The sequence below is a fragment of the Crocodylus siamensis genome, chromosome 7, assembly GCF_052110815.1.
Source record: "Crocodylus siamensis isolate JL-2025a chromosome 7, ASM5211081v1, whole genome shotgun sequence".
Classification (NCBI taxonomy): Eukaryota; Metazoa; Chordata; order Crocodylia; family Crocodylidae; genus Crocodylus; species Crocodylus siamensis.
Window position 1 is genome coordinate 20,861,979 of NC_143401.1, and position 16,921 is coordinate 20,878,899.

General features: G+C 44.5%; 1 protein-coding gene across 5 annotated transcripts in view; it reads left to right on the plus strand.

Moving 5' to 3' along the window:
• Nucleotides 1-491: 491 nt before the first annotated feature.
• MAPK8 (mitogen-activated protein kinase 8) overlaps nucleotides 492-16,921 on the plus strand; it is a 133,507-nt gene continuing 117,077 nt past the window's right edge. For all 5 annotated transcript variants that reach the window (XM_090058738.1, XM_090058739.1, XM_090058737.1 and 2 more), the window contains exons 1-2: nucleotides 492-553; nucleotides 12,041-12,115. The gene's annotated coding sequence lies outside the window, so the exon portion shown is untranslated. The remainder of the gene's footprint in view (nucleotides 554-12,040; nucleotides 12,116-16,921) is intronic.

Below are 16,921 nucleotides of genomic sequence, written 5' to 3' on the forward strand. Positions count from 1 at the left end.
GCACCTCTTGTAGCAGGGCTCTGGTTTTCCCAGCGTGGGCAGGAGCAGCCCTAGGTGTGGCTCTTTCCAGGCCGGCGAAACCCTCTTTCAGGAGGCAGCAGCTTTCCGGAGGGAAAACAACCCTTCTGGTCCCTGCAGGTGACCGGTGAGGCCTTGAGGCAGGCACAGCGCCGCTCCCCACGCCGGGCTGCCACATCCCGATTCATAAAGGCCAGGGTGGCAGGAGGGGCGCGGGGAGGGATTTATAAATGCGCATTTCACGCATCTCTCTGCCTCACTCCCGGCCTCCCTGTTCTGGGAGCGCCACTCCTATCGCACGGCTCCGCACAAAGGGCGAGCCAGGGCCGGGGCCGGGGCCGCAGCCGGGCGCGGAGGCGTGTCCAGCCGCTGCCGGGAGAGGCCGCCAAGAGCGCTGCGGGTGCAGATTGCGGGGCGCGGAGGGTGGGACCTGGGCCACGGGGGCGGGGCGTGCCCGGCGCAGGGGGGCGGGGCGTGAATGTGCGCCTGCGCGGCTCGTTAGTCAGCGGCGGCGGCAGCGGCGGTGGTGGGCGAGGTGAGTGCGGGCGGGCGGGCGTGGGCCGGGGCGGGTGGGAAGACCCCCGGGGCGGTGGCTCGGCCGCTTTGTTTATATTTTGTTGTGCGGGCCGGTGCTGGGGCAGGCCCCCGCGAGGTGGGGGCGGGGCCGCCGGAGCCCGAGCGCATCCCCGCGCGGGGGAGCGATGCGGGCTCGGGGCCCTTTGTTGTGCTGCCCGCTGCGGTGCGCGCCGAGGCCGGCGGCTGCAGCAGCCTGAAGCCGGTGACATCTGTAGCTCAGGCCGCGCCGTAGCTCTCTGTCGTGTCGTCGTCCCCCCCGCGATACCGGCGCGCTGAGAGCTGTGGCGGAGCTTGGCCGCCGTCTGGGGGCTTTGCATCTTCCTCTCGGTGGCGCGCTGCAGCGTTTCCCAGCCGCCGGCTGCCCTTAGCATCTCCCGCCTCTCCGGCTTCTGATTTCACCGGTTGGGGGGGGAGTGGGGGAGGGTTCTGCTTCGGCGGTTCCGGGACCAGCTTCAAATGTGAATGCCTCTTGCCCCGTTTCTTTCTGACTGGGGGGCCCGCGGTCAGGGTTACTTTGAGTTTTAGGTGCTAGAGAACATCCAGGCCAGACTAGCACAGACGTTTCCCAGCCTGCCCAAAAAACATCTTCTAGCTTGGCCTGGTCATGGGATAACCAACTGTAGGTTATTTTATGAAGGAAAACTATTAATTGCCCTGGGAAAAGTGTCTGATCTGTGTTTTGCTATAGCCTACTTTTTTGTAGAGGTATGCAGATTACTAGTAGCAATAGGGCAAAAGCTAGTTTCACTTTCACAGTGAAGTAGTTATGACATGGTGAGGCAGGTGTTTGGAAAGTGGCCTTTGCCTTGGTTCATTTTGCTTCCGTCAATTGGTATACCCTCATTCATTAATATGTTTTAAATGACTGCAAAGGTAGCCAGAGGGGAGAGAGGTCAAACTCCTGCTTAAGGTTGCTATCAAAGTGAATTTGTTGACTGTCTCATGGATAGGTATATAGATGAAATAATTTGCGTACCTGTATGCCATGAAGTATGTAATAGCTACTGAACTGAAAGTGTTGCTGAAAGTGATTCATTTTAATTTCTTGAGGCAACCATCTTAATTTATTTGCAAGGGGATTCAGATAGGTGACATGTTTTCAAAGTTCCTGTTGGTCTAGGGCAGGAGTCCTTGACCTTTTCAGTCAGGGCATCCCTCCAGAGCTACTGAGTATGGCAGCATCCCCAGCTGCGAACCTTTGTTGTGTTCATCTTGCCTCAGTTCCCAACTGGGTGCTGCTGCTGTCAAGTAAAAGTGCCCTATGCAGCTGCTGGGTAGCCAGACTGGGAAGGGCTGTGGCACATGCAGATGCTCCTCCTACTTTCAGGTTCTCCATTAACTCTAAAGCAGATGACGGAGGTCGTTCATGCTGCAGCTCTTCCCAGTCTAATTAGGTACAGCATCTCCTGGAAGTAGAGACCCGTGGAGAGATGGACCCTGGCCTATGTGTCTCTTTCCAGGAGGAGCGTGGGGAGCAGGAAGGAGACTGGGAAGAAAGTTATCAGAGTGCCCTAAGGCAGGAAGAGTGCTTCTATCACAGCCTGGCATGCGAGGCAGTTTTGCCAACTGCTGTGGCAGCAGAGCCTGCATCACAGCACCCCTGAGGGGGTCTTGCAGCACCCTAGATGAGAACCACTATTCTAGCATGTGGGATGGAAGTGGGCAAAATGCGGCCCAGGGGGCCCCTAATAAAATTTAGAAAATTAATATTTATCTGCCCCGGCTGCCTATCATGTAGTCCTCGATGGCTTGCCAAAACTCAGTAAGCAGCCCTCCGCCCAAAATAATTGCCCGCCCCAATGTTAGACCACGCAGCTTTCCATGTGTGTTAGGCACTATTTAAAGAAAACAAACACTTTTACTAGAAAGTAGCAATTTGATGAACTTATTGCCTGCATTATTTTTATTGTACAACTTTTTATGTTCGTGCCCACCCTAATTTAAACGTGGAAACTAAGCAGGGTGAAGTGGCATGCATGGAGCATGTGGCTGTGGTGGTGGCTGGATTGTGCATGGAGCGTAGGAGTATGTCACTTGGCAAAGGCGTTAGATATTCTAGGAAAAAAATTTCATTCTGAAACAGATCTGTGTGGCAGAAAATTTTCCAGTGCTTTATTTTTCTGTGGGAAATTTTCCATTTCTAAAAATTCATCATTTCATAAAATTCATTAGTAACAATGAATGGATGCCAATACCATATTAGGCAAGCTTGGCAGTTTCAAAGTTGTAATTAATGTTTTTTCAGGCGATTATCCCTAGGAAGTGTATGAGAAAGCACATATATGTTTTATTGATTTGTAAACAGAAGGCTAAATACACTCACATAATCCAAATAAAAAATCAAGTTATAGATTCATAGAACTTAGGGTTGGAAGGGCCCTCAGTAGGTCATTGAGTCCAACCCCCCTGCCCTGGGCAGGAAAGAGCGCTGGGTTTAGATTACCCCAGCTGGTGCTTGTTTAGTCTCTTCTTGAAGACCCCCAAGGTAGGGGAGAGCACCATCTCCCTTGGAAGCCCATTCCAGATTCTGGCAGTCCTTACTGTGAAGAAGATCTTTCTAATGGCCAACCTAAATCTGCTGTCCATCAATTTGTAGCCATTGTTCCTAGTGACTCCAGGGGATGCCCTAATAAACACAGCATTTCCTATTCCTGGCTGCCCTCCCCGACGAATTTATAGGCAGCCACACGATCACCTCTCAGCCTTCTCTTGCGAAGGCTGAAGAGATCTAGGTCCCTCAGTCCCTCCTCATAGGTCCTGGTCTGCAGGCCTCTAACCATATGAGTGGTCCTTCTCTGAACCCTCTCAAGATTCTCTGCATCCCTCTTGAAGTGTGGCGCCCAAAACTGGACGCAGTACTGTACTCCAACTGTGCATGTCCAGTGCCGCAAAGAAGAGAAACATCACTTTCCTGGACCTGTTTATCATGCATCTGCTAATGCATGATAAAGTTTTTAACCTTGTTGATCACTTTTGTCACATTGATGACGCATGTTCATCTTGGAGTCAACTATGACTCCCAAGATTCCTTTCTGCTGCTGAGAAGGTCATCCCTCAGCCTGTAAGTGTGTTGGTGGTTCATTTTGCTCAGGTGCAGCACTTTGCACTTGTCTTTGTTGAACTGCATCCTATTTCATTCTGCCCATTCTTCCAACCTATCCAGATCCACCTGAAACCATTCCCTACCCTCTTGGTGTGTTAACTTTGCCCCATAATTTGGTATTAAATGGTATGAATTCACCTAAATGGCTGTGCAGATCAAATCAAAACCAAAGTATGGCATATTATGCAGTTCTTTGGGTGTGCTAAAATTAGCATGTCAACAGTTTTCAGTGCTGTCATTTTTTTTCTTAAATTTAAACAGTATAAGAGATTACATGCTATTGTGTATTGTCTTTGCATTTTTAAAAGTATTACAATAAAAATAATTTCTTTCCATATAAAGCTTTGAATTTGTTTGAATAGAACATTTAAACCACATTAAGTGTGCTGTATTTAATTTTTTTTCCTAATCAAATATTTCATTTCAAATACTTGTGGGTATTGGGACATAATTAACATGGGGTGTACTTTTTTAGTTTTGTTGACTAAATATAAGTCAAATAAACATGCTAAATCAGATCACGCTCTATTTAGCGCACTGGAAAAATTTCCAGAACATTTTCCAATTCAAAATTTTCCGGAAAACCCACAGCTCTGTTCTGAAAAGAATGCGATCTGGTGAAACAGAATCTGTTTGATACAAGTTAATATATTCTGAAATGTTACAACTGATTCCAGTTTATCTAAAAACAATTTTGCAAGTGTCTTGTTTCACACATTGATTGTATGGAAGTCTGAATTTGTTTCTCTAGTGTTGTCATTGTGATGGTTCCCCAAGTCCTGGATGTGTTGAGTTGCTTTTTGGTAAATATAATTTAATTTTGAAACTTCTGAAATGAATATCAGTTTCTTTGAGGGATGTGGGAAGAAGAGTAGATGGAGGTGAAAGATCCTGCCATTTCTTATGTGGTGCAGCTACTACGTGTGCGTATGTGGTCTTTTCTTACTGACAAATGCACTTTTTTTATTCTTGTTAGCTGTTGCATAGGGTTCAGTAACCAGGACTCTCTTTTGGCTTATACATCAGCACTGCAAGAATTGCTAATTAGATTTCTGTGTATAGAATCTTTATTGCTGATGGTGCAGGAGCCAGAAAGAACCCAGTTAGACTTTCAGATCCTAAGTGAAATTTTCAGGGACAGAGTCTGAGGAGGAATCTTTGACAAGCAAGCCAGTTGTGAACTGAAAGACAGAGAGTGCGTGTCCGGGTTAAACTCCACAATGTGTTTCTTGATTCATAATCTGATTTATACTTTTACGAGTATAAGGATAAGGGATTTTCTAGGGGAAAGTACTGCTCATCAGACATTCTAATTTTAGAGAGCAGTAGTTTTGAGGCTATATAGAAATGCATGTGTAATTTATTTTGCACATCAGTTGGGTAAACTTGCTATATAGGCCAGTTATTTTAACAGTTTAGTGATATACAGTGTCTTCCATCTCGTGGGATGTGTGTTACAAGTTTTAAGAAAATATTCTCATACTTTACTGATAGTATGGAATGTTTTCTTTAGTAGTTACTTGGCTATAGACATTCAGTGTGGTCACTGATGTTTTGAGGTTTTTCTTAATAATAGTATAGGAGTATTGAGGACTGTTGTGCTTCCTACTTGTTGCCCAACTTCAGCATACTTATGTTTTTTCTCTCATTCTCAATCTCACCATCCTTCCAGGTGGTTGAAAGATGTATAGGAAGAACATGTTCAAACTTTAAGTCTGAATTGGACACCTTGGTATTAATCTGTTAGAATATGATGTGTTTGTGGGTAGGGAGTGTTCTTTTTTTTCTTATAGCTTATTAAAGTGTATCTAACTTTCTCTTCATATTTCTCTCCCTCTAGATGTGATGAAAGGGTCTTGTTAAAAAAAGTCTTTGATAAATTGCAGTATTGACTTTTTTTGGTCATAAGTGTCCCTTTTTAATAAGGCCTGTGTTAGATTTCACTTCTAAAATTAGTTAAGCTAAAGGAACACTCTTGAATTTAAAAATGTTGCAAATTGATTTCTCTGTCATTAATAGTAACATTACTAATAACCCTTTGGGTTATTTAGGACAGGGTTGTCCAACTTCTTGGTAGCCAGAGGTTGCATGCCATCTGGGCCACTGATTTATAGGGTTGCATGCTGTGCATGTTGATTGTTATGTGGGCAGCCCGGCTCTTTCTGCTTCACATGCAGCCTCACCCCATTCCTGGCCGGAGGTTCTGACCAGGCAATTCTCCCCTTCGCTGCTGGTGCAGCGCAGGCAGCGTGGCTCCCTCCCTTGCTGCATGTCAAGCATGAATACTTGTCCCTGTCCACTCTGTGTATAGCACAAGCATCCTGGCTCTCTTGCTGTGCTCGCTGTGGGGGCAGCTCCCCTTTTTGCCACCACGTGCAGGATGGATAGCCCAGATCCCCCCATGCAGCAAGTAGTCCAGCTTCCCCTTTGCTATGCATGCCACACAGGCACCTTGGTGCTTTCCTGCTGTGCCACCCAACCCTGCCTCCAGGAGTGGAGGAGTGAAGGGGTGCAGAAGCTGGGGAAGGAGGGGGAGCTCAGAGACCCTGGTGACTGCTGCATCAAAAACAGTGAGGAGAGTGGCAGCCAGACCACTCTGGGCCTCTGGGCCACACATTAGGCCCTCACAGGCTCTGAGATGGACAGACCTGATTTGAAATGGTGAGTTTCAACCTTTTTATACTTGGTGCGCTCTGTGGAAAATTTGAGCTCTTAATTTTCACTTCGTTTTTTGTCTACAGAAAATTAGTAGAACAATTCTTCTCTTGCAAAGATCTCAGCAAGACCACAACAGGTCTGAATGGTTTTAACACTATGGATTCCTAATTTGAAATCCCTGGGTTTATTTTATCTTGTACAGCAGATCCTTGGTTAAGAATCAATCGCAGATTTAGAACTTTAAAAAATGCAGGTGAAGCTATGTTTCTTGCCTGCTTTTGCACTTATCTCAGCTTGCACAATGCATTAATGACATTTTTCACTTTCAGATTCCTATTGTTGTACAGTTGGCTTTCAAATTCTGGAAGAAATATTTATGAGGTGCATTAAAGAGAAGCAGAAATAGAAAGAGTAGGAACATTTCTGGATTGCTAGGCAGATGTATTATTTAAAGCAGCAATGTAGCTTATTGTTGGGGAAAGATGATAGACACTCTAACTAATTTCTCATATCAGGAGTAGCTTGGCTAGTATCAGTGCTCTCTAGTCTTATGGGGTATGGTGGACACTGCAAGAGTGTGGAAGAACCACCTGTGATGCTGAATAGTATTTACTTGCTAGGTTGTTTTTATTTACTGGATTTCTTATGAAGGCTACCTACAAAAAAATCCTTTTTTGTATTCACTTGTTTTTTATCTACAGAAAAATAGAGCAATTCTTCTGTTGCAAAGAATTCAAAAAGACCACAGCAGGTCAGAATGTTTTTAACGGTATGGATTCCTATTTGAAAACTCTGGGTTTATCTCATGAATCATGATTGTACACATAACAGAGCTAACATTGCATGGCACCCTTGAGAGCATCTCTGGGTACTCCAGGGTGCCATGGCACCATGGTTGAGAATCACTGACCTAGTGGACGCTTGAGTTGGTGACTAAATATTTGTCTAAATGCAGAACTTGTGCTGATTTTAATTAAAACTATTGCAAACTTCTAGATGGACAACAATATCTACCTTTGAAATCTATACTGAAGGAAGCTAAGGAAAGTGTAAATAGATTATGTATTTATGTACACAGTTTCACCAAATTTTAAATGGATATAAAATAATTGATGCAAGTGTGTGCATGTTTGTACCTGCTAGCAGGCATGTATCAGGCCACTGAAGAGAAGGGCTGCCAGTTCCCTGAACCATTTTAATTTCTTATGCCTTAACAAACTGGAGTACTGCGTCCAGTTCTGGGCGCCACACTTCAAGAGAGACGTGGACGATATGGAAAGAGTCCAGAGGAGGGCCACTCGTATGATCAGGGGTCAGCAGGGCAAGCCTTATGAGGAGAGGCTACGGGACCTGAACCTGTTTAGCCTCCACAAGAGAAGGTTAAGGGGGGACCTTGTGGCCTGCTACAAACTGGTCAGGGGGGATCAGCGGGTATTGGGGGAGTCCCTGTTCCCCCGTGCGCTGCCAGGAGTGACCAGGAATAACGGTCACAAGCTGGCGGAGGGTAGGTTTAGATTAGATATTAGGAGGCGCTACTTCACAGTCAGGGTGGCTAGGGCCTGGAACCGGCTTCCAGGGGAAGTGGTGCAGGCTCCTAGCCTGGGGATTTTTAAAAGGAAGTTAGATGAGCACCTTGCCGGGGTCATCTGACCCCGGTGCTCTTTCCTGCCAAGGCAGGGGGTCGGACTAGATGATCTTCCTAGGTCCCTTCCGACTCTAGCTACTATGAAACTATGAAAATAACCCAAACAAACCAAAGAAGCGTTTTCAGTTTTAGAATGGATAACAATCGCCAGAAGCTCTGGAGCTCTTACATTTCAGCACATGGGCAATAGTGATAGCGCAACTCATCATGTGTTGTTAACATGTTATCCCTGAAGTAGAATAGTTTTTGAAATATTTGAAGCAAACTTGGGGTACAGAAAATGGGAAATATTGAGGAAACATTAACCAGGGAAAGGAAGAAAACATATAATCCTCTAAAGCCACAAATCTTATCTTGCTTTTTTAATCATTATGTTTAAAGATTCAAAGTCATTTTGGTCTGACCATGCTTTACAACCTTTGTTCAGTTAAAAATCACTAGAAATTTTGATAAAATAAGTAGACTCTTTATGGAAAAATTTGAATTGGGAGGAAACCAGCCTATGCTAAAAATAAAGTTTGTCATTCTTCATAGGAGAATGACTAACACAGACCTACTTCTTAATGGTATTTTAAAATTTTGCAGAAGACAATAGATTAGACCTCTTGTGATTGCCAAAGAAAACTTTCTCTTCGTTAGACATAAGGCCTTTTCAAACTGTGCCTCCATTAATAGGGAGACCCTGCTACATATGCAAATTAAAGCTTGATAGCAACCAACTATAAAGCTAGTACACATTTTTGAAGTCTAACTTCATAGCTGGTTGGGGGCTTTTATGGTGCGATAGCTACTTTTCATATGTAGCTGGTCTTAAGGTAATTGCATTTAACCAGTTAATTGTGTTATACCTGTAATGCATAGGGGGGGGTCTAACTGTTCAGAATGGCATAGGATTCTGTAGGCAACAGCCTGCTTCATCAGATACTATGAGCTGACTTGCAGAAATCATGGGTTCTAATTAAAAAGGAAATTAAATACAAAGGACAGGGGAGAAGGCACTGCTGAGGAGCAAAGATTAATTGAATAGGTCAAGAGGGATAAAAAAGGTAGTTAACCCATTGAGGGACATGGGGGAGGGGCGGTTATAAAAGTTAGCCCACGAAATAGGATGAGAAGGCCCCATGCCACAACCACTGGCAGGGTCCCAAAACAGAGGGGCAAGTCAGAGAAGGGTGCCTACAACTGCCACCCCATCCTAGTCCCATACCACTCCCAGCATCCCAGAAAACCCTTTCCCTGGGCCACCCTGAGGCTAGGTGGGTGCTGGTCCCTTAAGGGTGGTAATCTGCCACGTGCAGCCATGCAAAACTTTAGGATCAAACACAGCTTAGCCCCTCTGATATGGAGGAAGCACTGCCACCGTCCCTCCTCCTCCCCCGGAGGCTGACATTACTGCTACACCCTGTGCTATGACAAGAATCCTATCCCCAGAAAAAATGGGGAAAAAAAAGGGTAAATGTCACCACCATGGAGGAGGGTCCAGGATAGCATGGCTATCCTGCAGTAGAAGAGACCCTGTCCTTACATTATACTTGGTGTGACTTGACTCCCACCACTGCAGGTACTGGGACTCTGATCCCAGCCATTCTGCAGTTGGGTCTGATGGTGAAACCCTTCCCCTCCGACCATGTAGAGGAGGTGGGAGCCCCCACCCCCCCAGTGTCTTCCACCCCTAGCAGTGCCTACTAGCACCTTTCTCCCCTCCCGGCCATGCGTACCACCCACCTGCAGCTTTTAGCTGCACATAGCTCAAACAGGTCCTCCCCTGCCATGTGCACAGCATAAGCACCCTGAGTTTCCCAGCACTGGGGATGGAGCCTGGCGACGGGGACAGGAGGCACTTCCCCCGCCAGGCTCAGTTCCCAGCGGCTTGCAGGTGGAGCACAGCCCTGGTTCTTTCCTGCTTCCCACCACCTGGCTGCTGCTTCAGAACTCGGGATGTTTGAAACATTTTGACTGGCCTTGTTTTGTTGACTGGCTGTTTTGAAGCCCTTCATTTTTATTTTGATTACACTGTTCTGAGCTGGATGATCTCCCGAGGCCCCTTCCAGCCCTAATGTCTATGTCTATGAAGTTGCAACAGCATTGAAATGAAACAGCTGGCAAAGCTTTGCACAGCCCTATTTGATACCATACCTCTCATTTCCCTCAAATACCAAGAACACATCATCTAGCATGTATACCTAGTTTTGTTTTTCGTGAGAGATTCCTTGTGAGTCATGAGTGCGAAGGTATTGGCTGGGAGGAAGAGGAGTAGAATGACAAGGTCGCACACCAGGTATTATTTACTTATTGAGAGACTTTTCTAAGTGGACAAAGCACTTCATGTAAAACATAGAAGGCTGGCCTTTCTTCTTGAAGCTTCTAATCTAAATTAAACAAACTATTGACTCCTTAACAGTACTGTGTCATTGGCAATCCCTGTATTTGAGGATGATCTGTACCATGTCTCATTGATGGGTCTTGAGGAGACCCATCTGCAGAAGTTGCAAGCCTTTTCATGGAAGAGAGTAGGCCATAGGCCAAGATTTCTTTCATTTTCCTTCCTCTGCTTTCTCTTCTCTGTTTCAAGGGGAAGATGCTTTATCTCAAAATGGGCTACCACTTAATTAAGGTTGCCGTTACTTTGGAGTCAGTTAGCAGCCAGCTCCTCCCAGCTCTTGATATGAGCCTCCATTTTCTGAGGTATGCCCTCAGTGTTTCCTCTGGCCACCATGAGATTCAGGCTGTTACTCAGCTGGGAGTAGAGCACTTGTTTTGGGAGTCGAGACTTGGGCACTCACATGCGCAATGTCTAGTGCAGTGAAGTTGGTACTTGAAGATCCCTGACTCGATGTTTGTAACATGGCTTCAGCAAGGATGCTGATGTTTTTGCACCAATCTTCCCATTTGATGTGGAGATTTTCTAGAGGCATCCTTGGCAAAACCTCTCTAGGCTCTTGAGATGATGGCAGTAGATTGCCCACGTTTCCTATATGTAGGGGAGGGTGGGGATGATGACTGCAGTGTAGACCTGGATCTTGGTGTTTTTCTCAAGATTATGATGAATAAAGACACACTGAAGCAATTTCCCAAAGGAGACACCAGATTCTGTGCTGGGTCTCCTTGTCAATGCTCACTCACTCTTTGAGAGAGGTAACTACTGAGGTAGGAAAAATGCTAGTCTGCCTCCAGGGTCTTTCCCTCCATAGTAATATGAGGAGGGGGTTTCATTCATGGCCCAGGGCAGGCTGATGGAGCCCTTTAGTCTTCTTGATATTGATCGAGGCCTCAAGTTTGATAGTTTTCTCTGAAAAGTTTCAGTGGGGTCTGGAGGTTTTCCTCCATGGGTGCGTCTATATATGTTCATTTATTTGCTTAATGAAATACTAACTAAATATGCAGTAACTAGAGTTACTGTGCAGTAGCTCTGGCAAATGCCTTTTTAGTGACACTGCTGTGCAGTAGCTTAATAATACTGCATGGTAGTGTATTAGCACTGTCCATGCTGTGATGCACTACTGTGCATTAAGTGTCTCGTGTAGACACTCACAGTGTGCACAAGAATGGTGCAATAGATATTTATTTAAAGATCATAGATAGGTGTTTTCAGTATTTTTGTCTTCGAGGGAAAATATCCCAGACTGAAGAGCCCTTCATCTGTTCGGTATTCAGTGTCTGTTCTGGAAGGAAGAAATGACAACAAAGATGACTATAAAAAAAAAAAAATGGAGAAAATGTAGAATACTGTGTGTAAAGTTTTTGTCTGCGTTAAAACGAAAGGTATTCTAATAAAGAACTTTCCTCACCATGACCGTCAGTATCATGATCATTTGCCTGACTGTTGGTGGTGGTCCTGACTCTCGTCTGCCATGTCTTGATTTTAAAGGATGATCTTGATCAGGAGATGGTATTTCTAGCCACCACTTGACACGGTTGTATCCTAATAGGTCTCTTCTGGGGCTTTGAGCTCCCCTACAACCCTGCCTAGTGCCACCCAGATGTTATGTCACTGTTTGTTTGTATCAATCTTACCCAGCAAATTTATTTTTATTTTTTAGGCTCAAGCGTGTCCTGTCAGGCTTCTCAACATATTAGAGTCAATGCAACCTACCCGATTTCTTCTGCAGTCACAGGTAAGTCCAGGGTCTAATCTTGCTTGGGGTTAAGCCCCCTTCTTACTTTAACCCAAAAATGAAAATTATTCAAAAGAAAGGAAATAAAGCTTTTCCAGGCTGCTGTCCCTAGTTCTCTCTTGCACTCGGGGGTTTTATTTTTCAGTCAGGGAGCATAACTTCCCTTGTTAAGTTCTCCAGGCAGTCTCTGGCTGCCTGACATAATACTTTTCCAACCTGTAGAGACACAGGCATGTTGATCAAACCAACAAAACAGAAAACAAAAGTAAAATTAGTACTTGTGTTGGCAGGGCTCAGCTGCACTGCTCCCGGCCCTTATTTCCCTTTGGCTGTTGTCCTGCCACTGGTTTCTCGTGGTTTAATTGAGATCCTCAGCTAGCTGGCTGCTAGTTCTCTGCCACTGTGGCTGTCCCACCCAGCCTCCGGGACACAGGAGCTCTCCCCGAGTCCTTTCTGTGTGTCTCTTCTCCACACTGTGCACCTGCCAGAAGTTAGGAAGGTATTGTCAATGATGACATCATAATATGCCTTGAATTTTAATTGGATTATAAACCCTTAACTCTTAAAGAATCTAATAAATACCTTAGATAACAGACTTCATGAACAACACTATCCAAATCCATTGCATTAGTAAATTATAAACTAAGTAGTTAAGCCTATGACCGACTAACTCAACTCCAAAGTTATATTCTGAGGTTTCAAAGTTGTTTTTTTTTTTTGATAAAGGAACTTTGATTTTAAAATGAAGCTTTTTAGAAATTGATAATATTTCAAAGATTAAAATGAATTATAGCAGTATCTAATTTAAAGGGTTTTTTTCATTATTGGTATTTGTCTCTTCTGTGATGTTCATCTACTTCTCTGGGACCCTTCCTTATTGGTAATGTTTCTGAACCAACAGACATTTACTTCTATAAATGTGAAAATTGCAGTGGGGAGCTCTGGATTCTGTTTCTTTTGCTCTTTGCCAAATTTCATGTGTAAATAAATAGGGTAAATGCCTTCTGGAGGTAAAAGTGCATGTTTATTCATTGTACACTTCTTCTCAAAATGCTTTAGTGTTATTTTGTCATTAGTGACATCAAATGTACTAACTGGCAACTTTGGTTACCTTGTATTCCATTCGAGCATTCATCCTACTTCTCTTCATGTCTGCAGGATTGGAAACCACAGAAAAATAAAATAAAATTCTGCTTGAAATGGGCTAAACCTTTATTCTTTGATCAGTACAAGAGTTAGTCAAATCTCTTGAATTGCTAGTGTCATAGAAGAAACTGCTCTGTTGGGACTTTCTTCTGATATACTTTGGATAAGGATAATTGGTGTATTGCTGCTGCTGTAATGGTCCAGGTATTTTTGTGTTATCAATATCACAAAATATTGCATCAATAGTGTAGTTGGGGGAGCTGTTAGGCAAGCTTTTGGGCATCAAGTGTTCTTCCTCAAGTCTGGATAAGGAGGCATTCACACTTGGTCAAGTGTCAAAGAGCTGTCCATTTACCCATGCTGACATAGTAGTAATTCAGTTTAAATGATTTGGTTTTAGTGTGCTGGTAAAACTGAGAACAGCATACAAAAAGAGATTTAGTAACCCTGAATAATCATTTGACATAGCACTACTTTGCTAATAATTTAATTTAGTACTGCCATAATGAACATTTAAGTAGATGCTTCTAGAGGATTTTATACTTCTACCTCTTTGCATTTGAAAAAGGATTAAGGGCTTGGAGGATGTCCTCTCCTGCTTCTGTTTTTATTTTCAATAAAAGAGAATTTTGTTTAGAGTATCATTTTTTTTTTTTTCTCCTCCAAATCTGCTGTCCTAACTTCAAACTGTAGAATTACACTTATTTTTTGGATGGAACCATTTTGATCCCAAGTTGTTGTTTGCAGGTCAGTTTTGTTAAACAGTTGACAAAGTGTCATTTTGTACCTGGTGATAATATGATTTGTCATAGAACCATCTGTGGTGATATTTTATTGGACAGCATACTGTAGTCATGTGCAGTGCAGGAAAGCATTAATTTTTCTGATTTTTTTTTTTTTTTTTTTTTTTTGTACTAGTATCACTCTTTTCTTTGATCATGATGCTCTGGAAAAATGATATCTGTTTAATGGCTTTCATATCTTTTTTTCTTTATCCAGGCCATAGGTTTCAAGATTTGTAAAAACACTCAAGCTTAGCAAAAAAAAATCTTATTCAAGATTACAGTTGCTAGCTTACAGGCTGTTCATTGTGTGTTTGTAAACCTGTGTAAATTTTGAGTATCATCCTGGTCTTGTGGGGGATTAAAATCTCTTGTAAAATGAATAGTTTCCCTTTTAGTTTTTTCAGTAGTCTTTTGAAACTTCTGTGCTGGTGTCTGATATTTTCTGTTTTTAGGAAAAGTTTCATTAAGAACAGAAAAGATTAGACAATGGGGCAGATGTGTTTCAAAACTTTGCAAGCATGTTCTGCTAAAACTACTGTCTGCCAGATAGCGCTTAGGGAGTGTTAAAGCACAGTTAACCCTTAAATGGAATGTGAAATATGAACACAGACAACTCAGTGTCCTAAAATCAAAGTCTAACTTTATTAGTACAAGTCTTCGCAGTTTCTGTATTCAGAGAGAGAAAAACACTTAGTACAATGGTATCCCAATCCCAGATGTTACTCAGCTTAACAGAAAAGACTGCCATTCAGTTCCTGAAGCAAAGTGTGTGTCATTGGCTGGGACTGTCCAGACAGGTGTTGAAGGCTGGATTTATGATGATGATAACGACAACACACTTAACTTTCTTGCTGCCCCCTTTTATGCTTTTCTTTAAGTTCACTCCTTTGATGACTCCTTGCTTCTGGATTGGTCTCTCTGCAGTCAACTTATTGTCCATACTTTCCCTGTCAGCATATTCCTTTGCTCAACAGACCCATCATGAGCACACCTCTTAATTTGGCCTTTTTCGGTGTCTTTCTTTGGGCATAGTCCATTGGCCTCCCTTATCACCTTTCATTAACGTATCCAATCATTTCATCCTTCTGATTCAGCATGTTAGTGCCAAGTTCAGTTAGTTGGAGCTGGCAACAAAACTATTACTATGTTGTGTTAGAAAATCTTCTCACAGTGATAGAAAAGGAAAGAAACATCATGCAAGCAAACTCAAGGCCATAAGCTGCTTGCGAGAGGCAAGGCCAGCTGATATTGCAGACACCAGCAAAATGAAAAGTTCAGATAACAATGAGGCTATACAGAACTTAAGCAATGATTAAATAAGGCTGAATATAAAAGAAAACTTTAAACAATATTGTAATTCACCACTTTATAAATAGGTGCAACTTTAAAGCCTAAAATATGACAAGCTACCACTGACTGACAGTTCTGTTGACAGTAAGTCATTCCAGCATGCAGCCTGCTATGTTTATGTCTTAATATCTTTACTGGAAGGTTCTAAGGATTGAGAATGTAGCCTGCAAAAAATATTGTCTACACTGGAGAATTTGCCGTGCAAACCACCATGAAGTTGTTGTAGTTAATAGAGGTGTGCTGATACATCAGTCCCATATGGTATTGGCACCAATGTAAGGAAAATTGACATTATTGGCAATTGGCCTTTTTGTGACTGATAATGTTGCTGATAAATGCTGTGCGCATGCGTGCAGGTGACCAGGAGCACAGCCTGGCAGTGTGGAGAGCAGCGTCTGGCTGGTAAGTCTGTTGTGGGGGAAAGGGTGGGGGGCCGGAAGGCGTGTGGAGGGGCAGATTGAGGACCCTGTGGTGCGAGAGGGGCTAGGGCTGGGGTAGGTGCTGCAGAGTCGGGGCAGGGCGTGGGACGGAGCCATGAGTGGCTTGGGGGGGGAGCTATTCCCACTGCTACATGCATTCCAGGGAGGGTATGGGGGGTGTATGCCCCCGGATTTGTTTGCAGGGCGAAGGTGGGCTGCTGCTGTGGGCTGGGGCCGGCGGCAGGGCTGGGCTCTTCCTGGCAAAGGGGCTGGGTGGGGGCTGTGCTTGGGGCGGTCAGCAGCACTGGTATGGGGGGAGTTATAGTTAATTTTGGGGTGGCTTCAGCCCACACTGTAGCCCCCCTCCTAGCACTACTGCTGCCCATCCTGAGTGCAGCCCCTCTGTTGGGAAGAGCCTGGCCCTGCAACTGGCCCCAGCCCACATCAGTGGCCCATCCTTGCCCTGCACACAGATCCAGGGGCACACGCCCCCCAATGCCCTTTCAGAGTGCATGCAGCAGTGGAAGCTGCCCCCTGGACGAGCCACAGCTCCATCCTGTATCCTGCCCCGGCTGGACAGCACCTGCCTCTGCCCCAGCCACACTCCCTCCCTCACTGCAAGGGCCTCCATCTTCCCCCTCCATTTCCCTTCCTCCACAACAGACATACCAGTTGGATTTCATAAATTTTTATGGGCATTACGGCTAGACGGGACTTCAAAAGATCATCAAGTCCAGCCTCCAGCCCCAGAGGCAGGAAGTCAGCTGGGGTCATAGGATCTCAGCAAGATAAACATCCACATTTCTCTTGAAAGCGTTCAATGTGGGTGCTTGAACCACCTCCAGTGGCAGGCTATTCCAGATCTTGGGGGCTTGGACCGTAAGGAAATTCTTCCTCATGTTTAGCCTGAAACAGTCTTGCTGGAGTTTATAACTGTTCGACCTCGTCATCCCTTGGGGTGCTCTGGTGAACAAATGTTCTCCCAGATACTGGTGCCCACCCCTGATAAACTTATAGGTGGCCATCAGATCACCCCTGAGCCTGCACTTTTCCAGGCTAAAAAGCCCCATAGCTCTCAGCCTGTTATCGTACATTCTGTTTTCCTG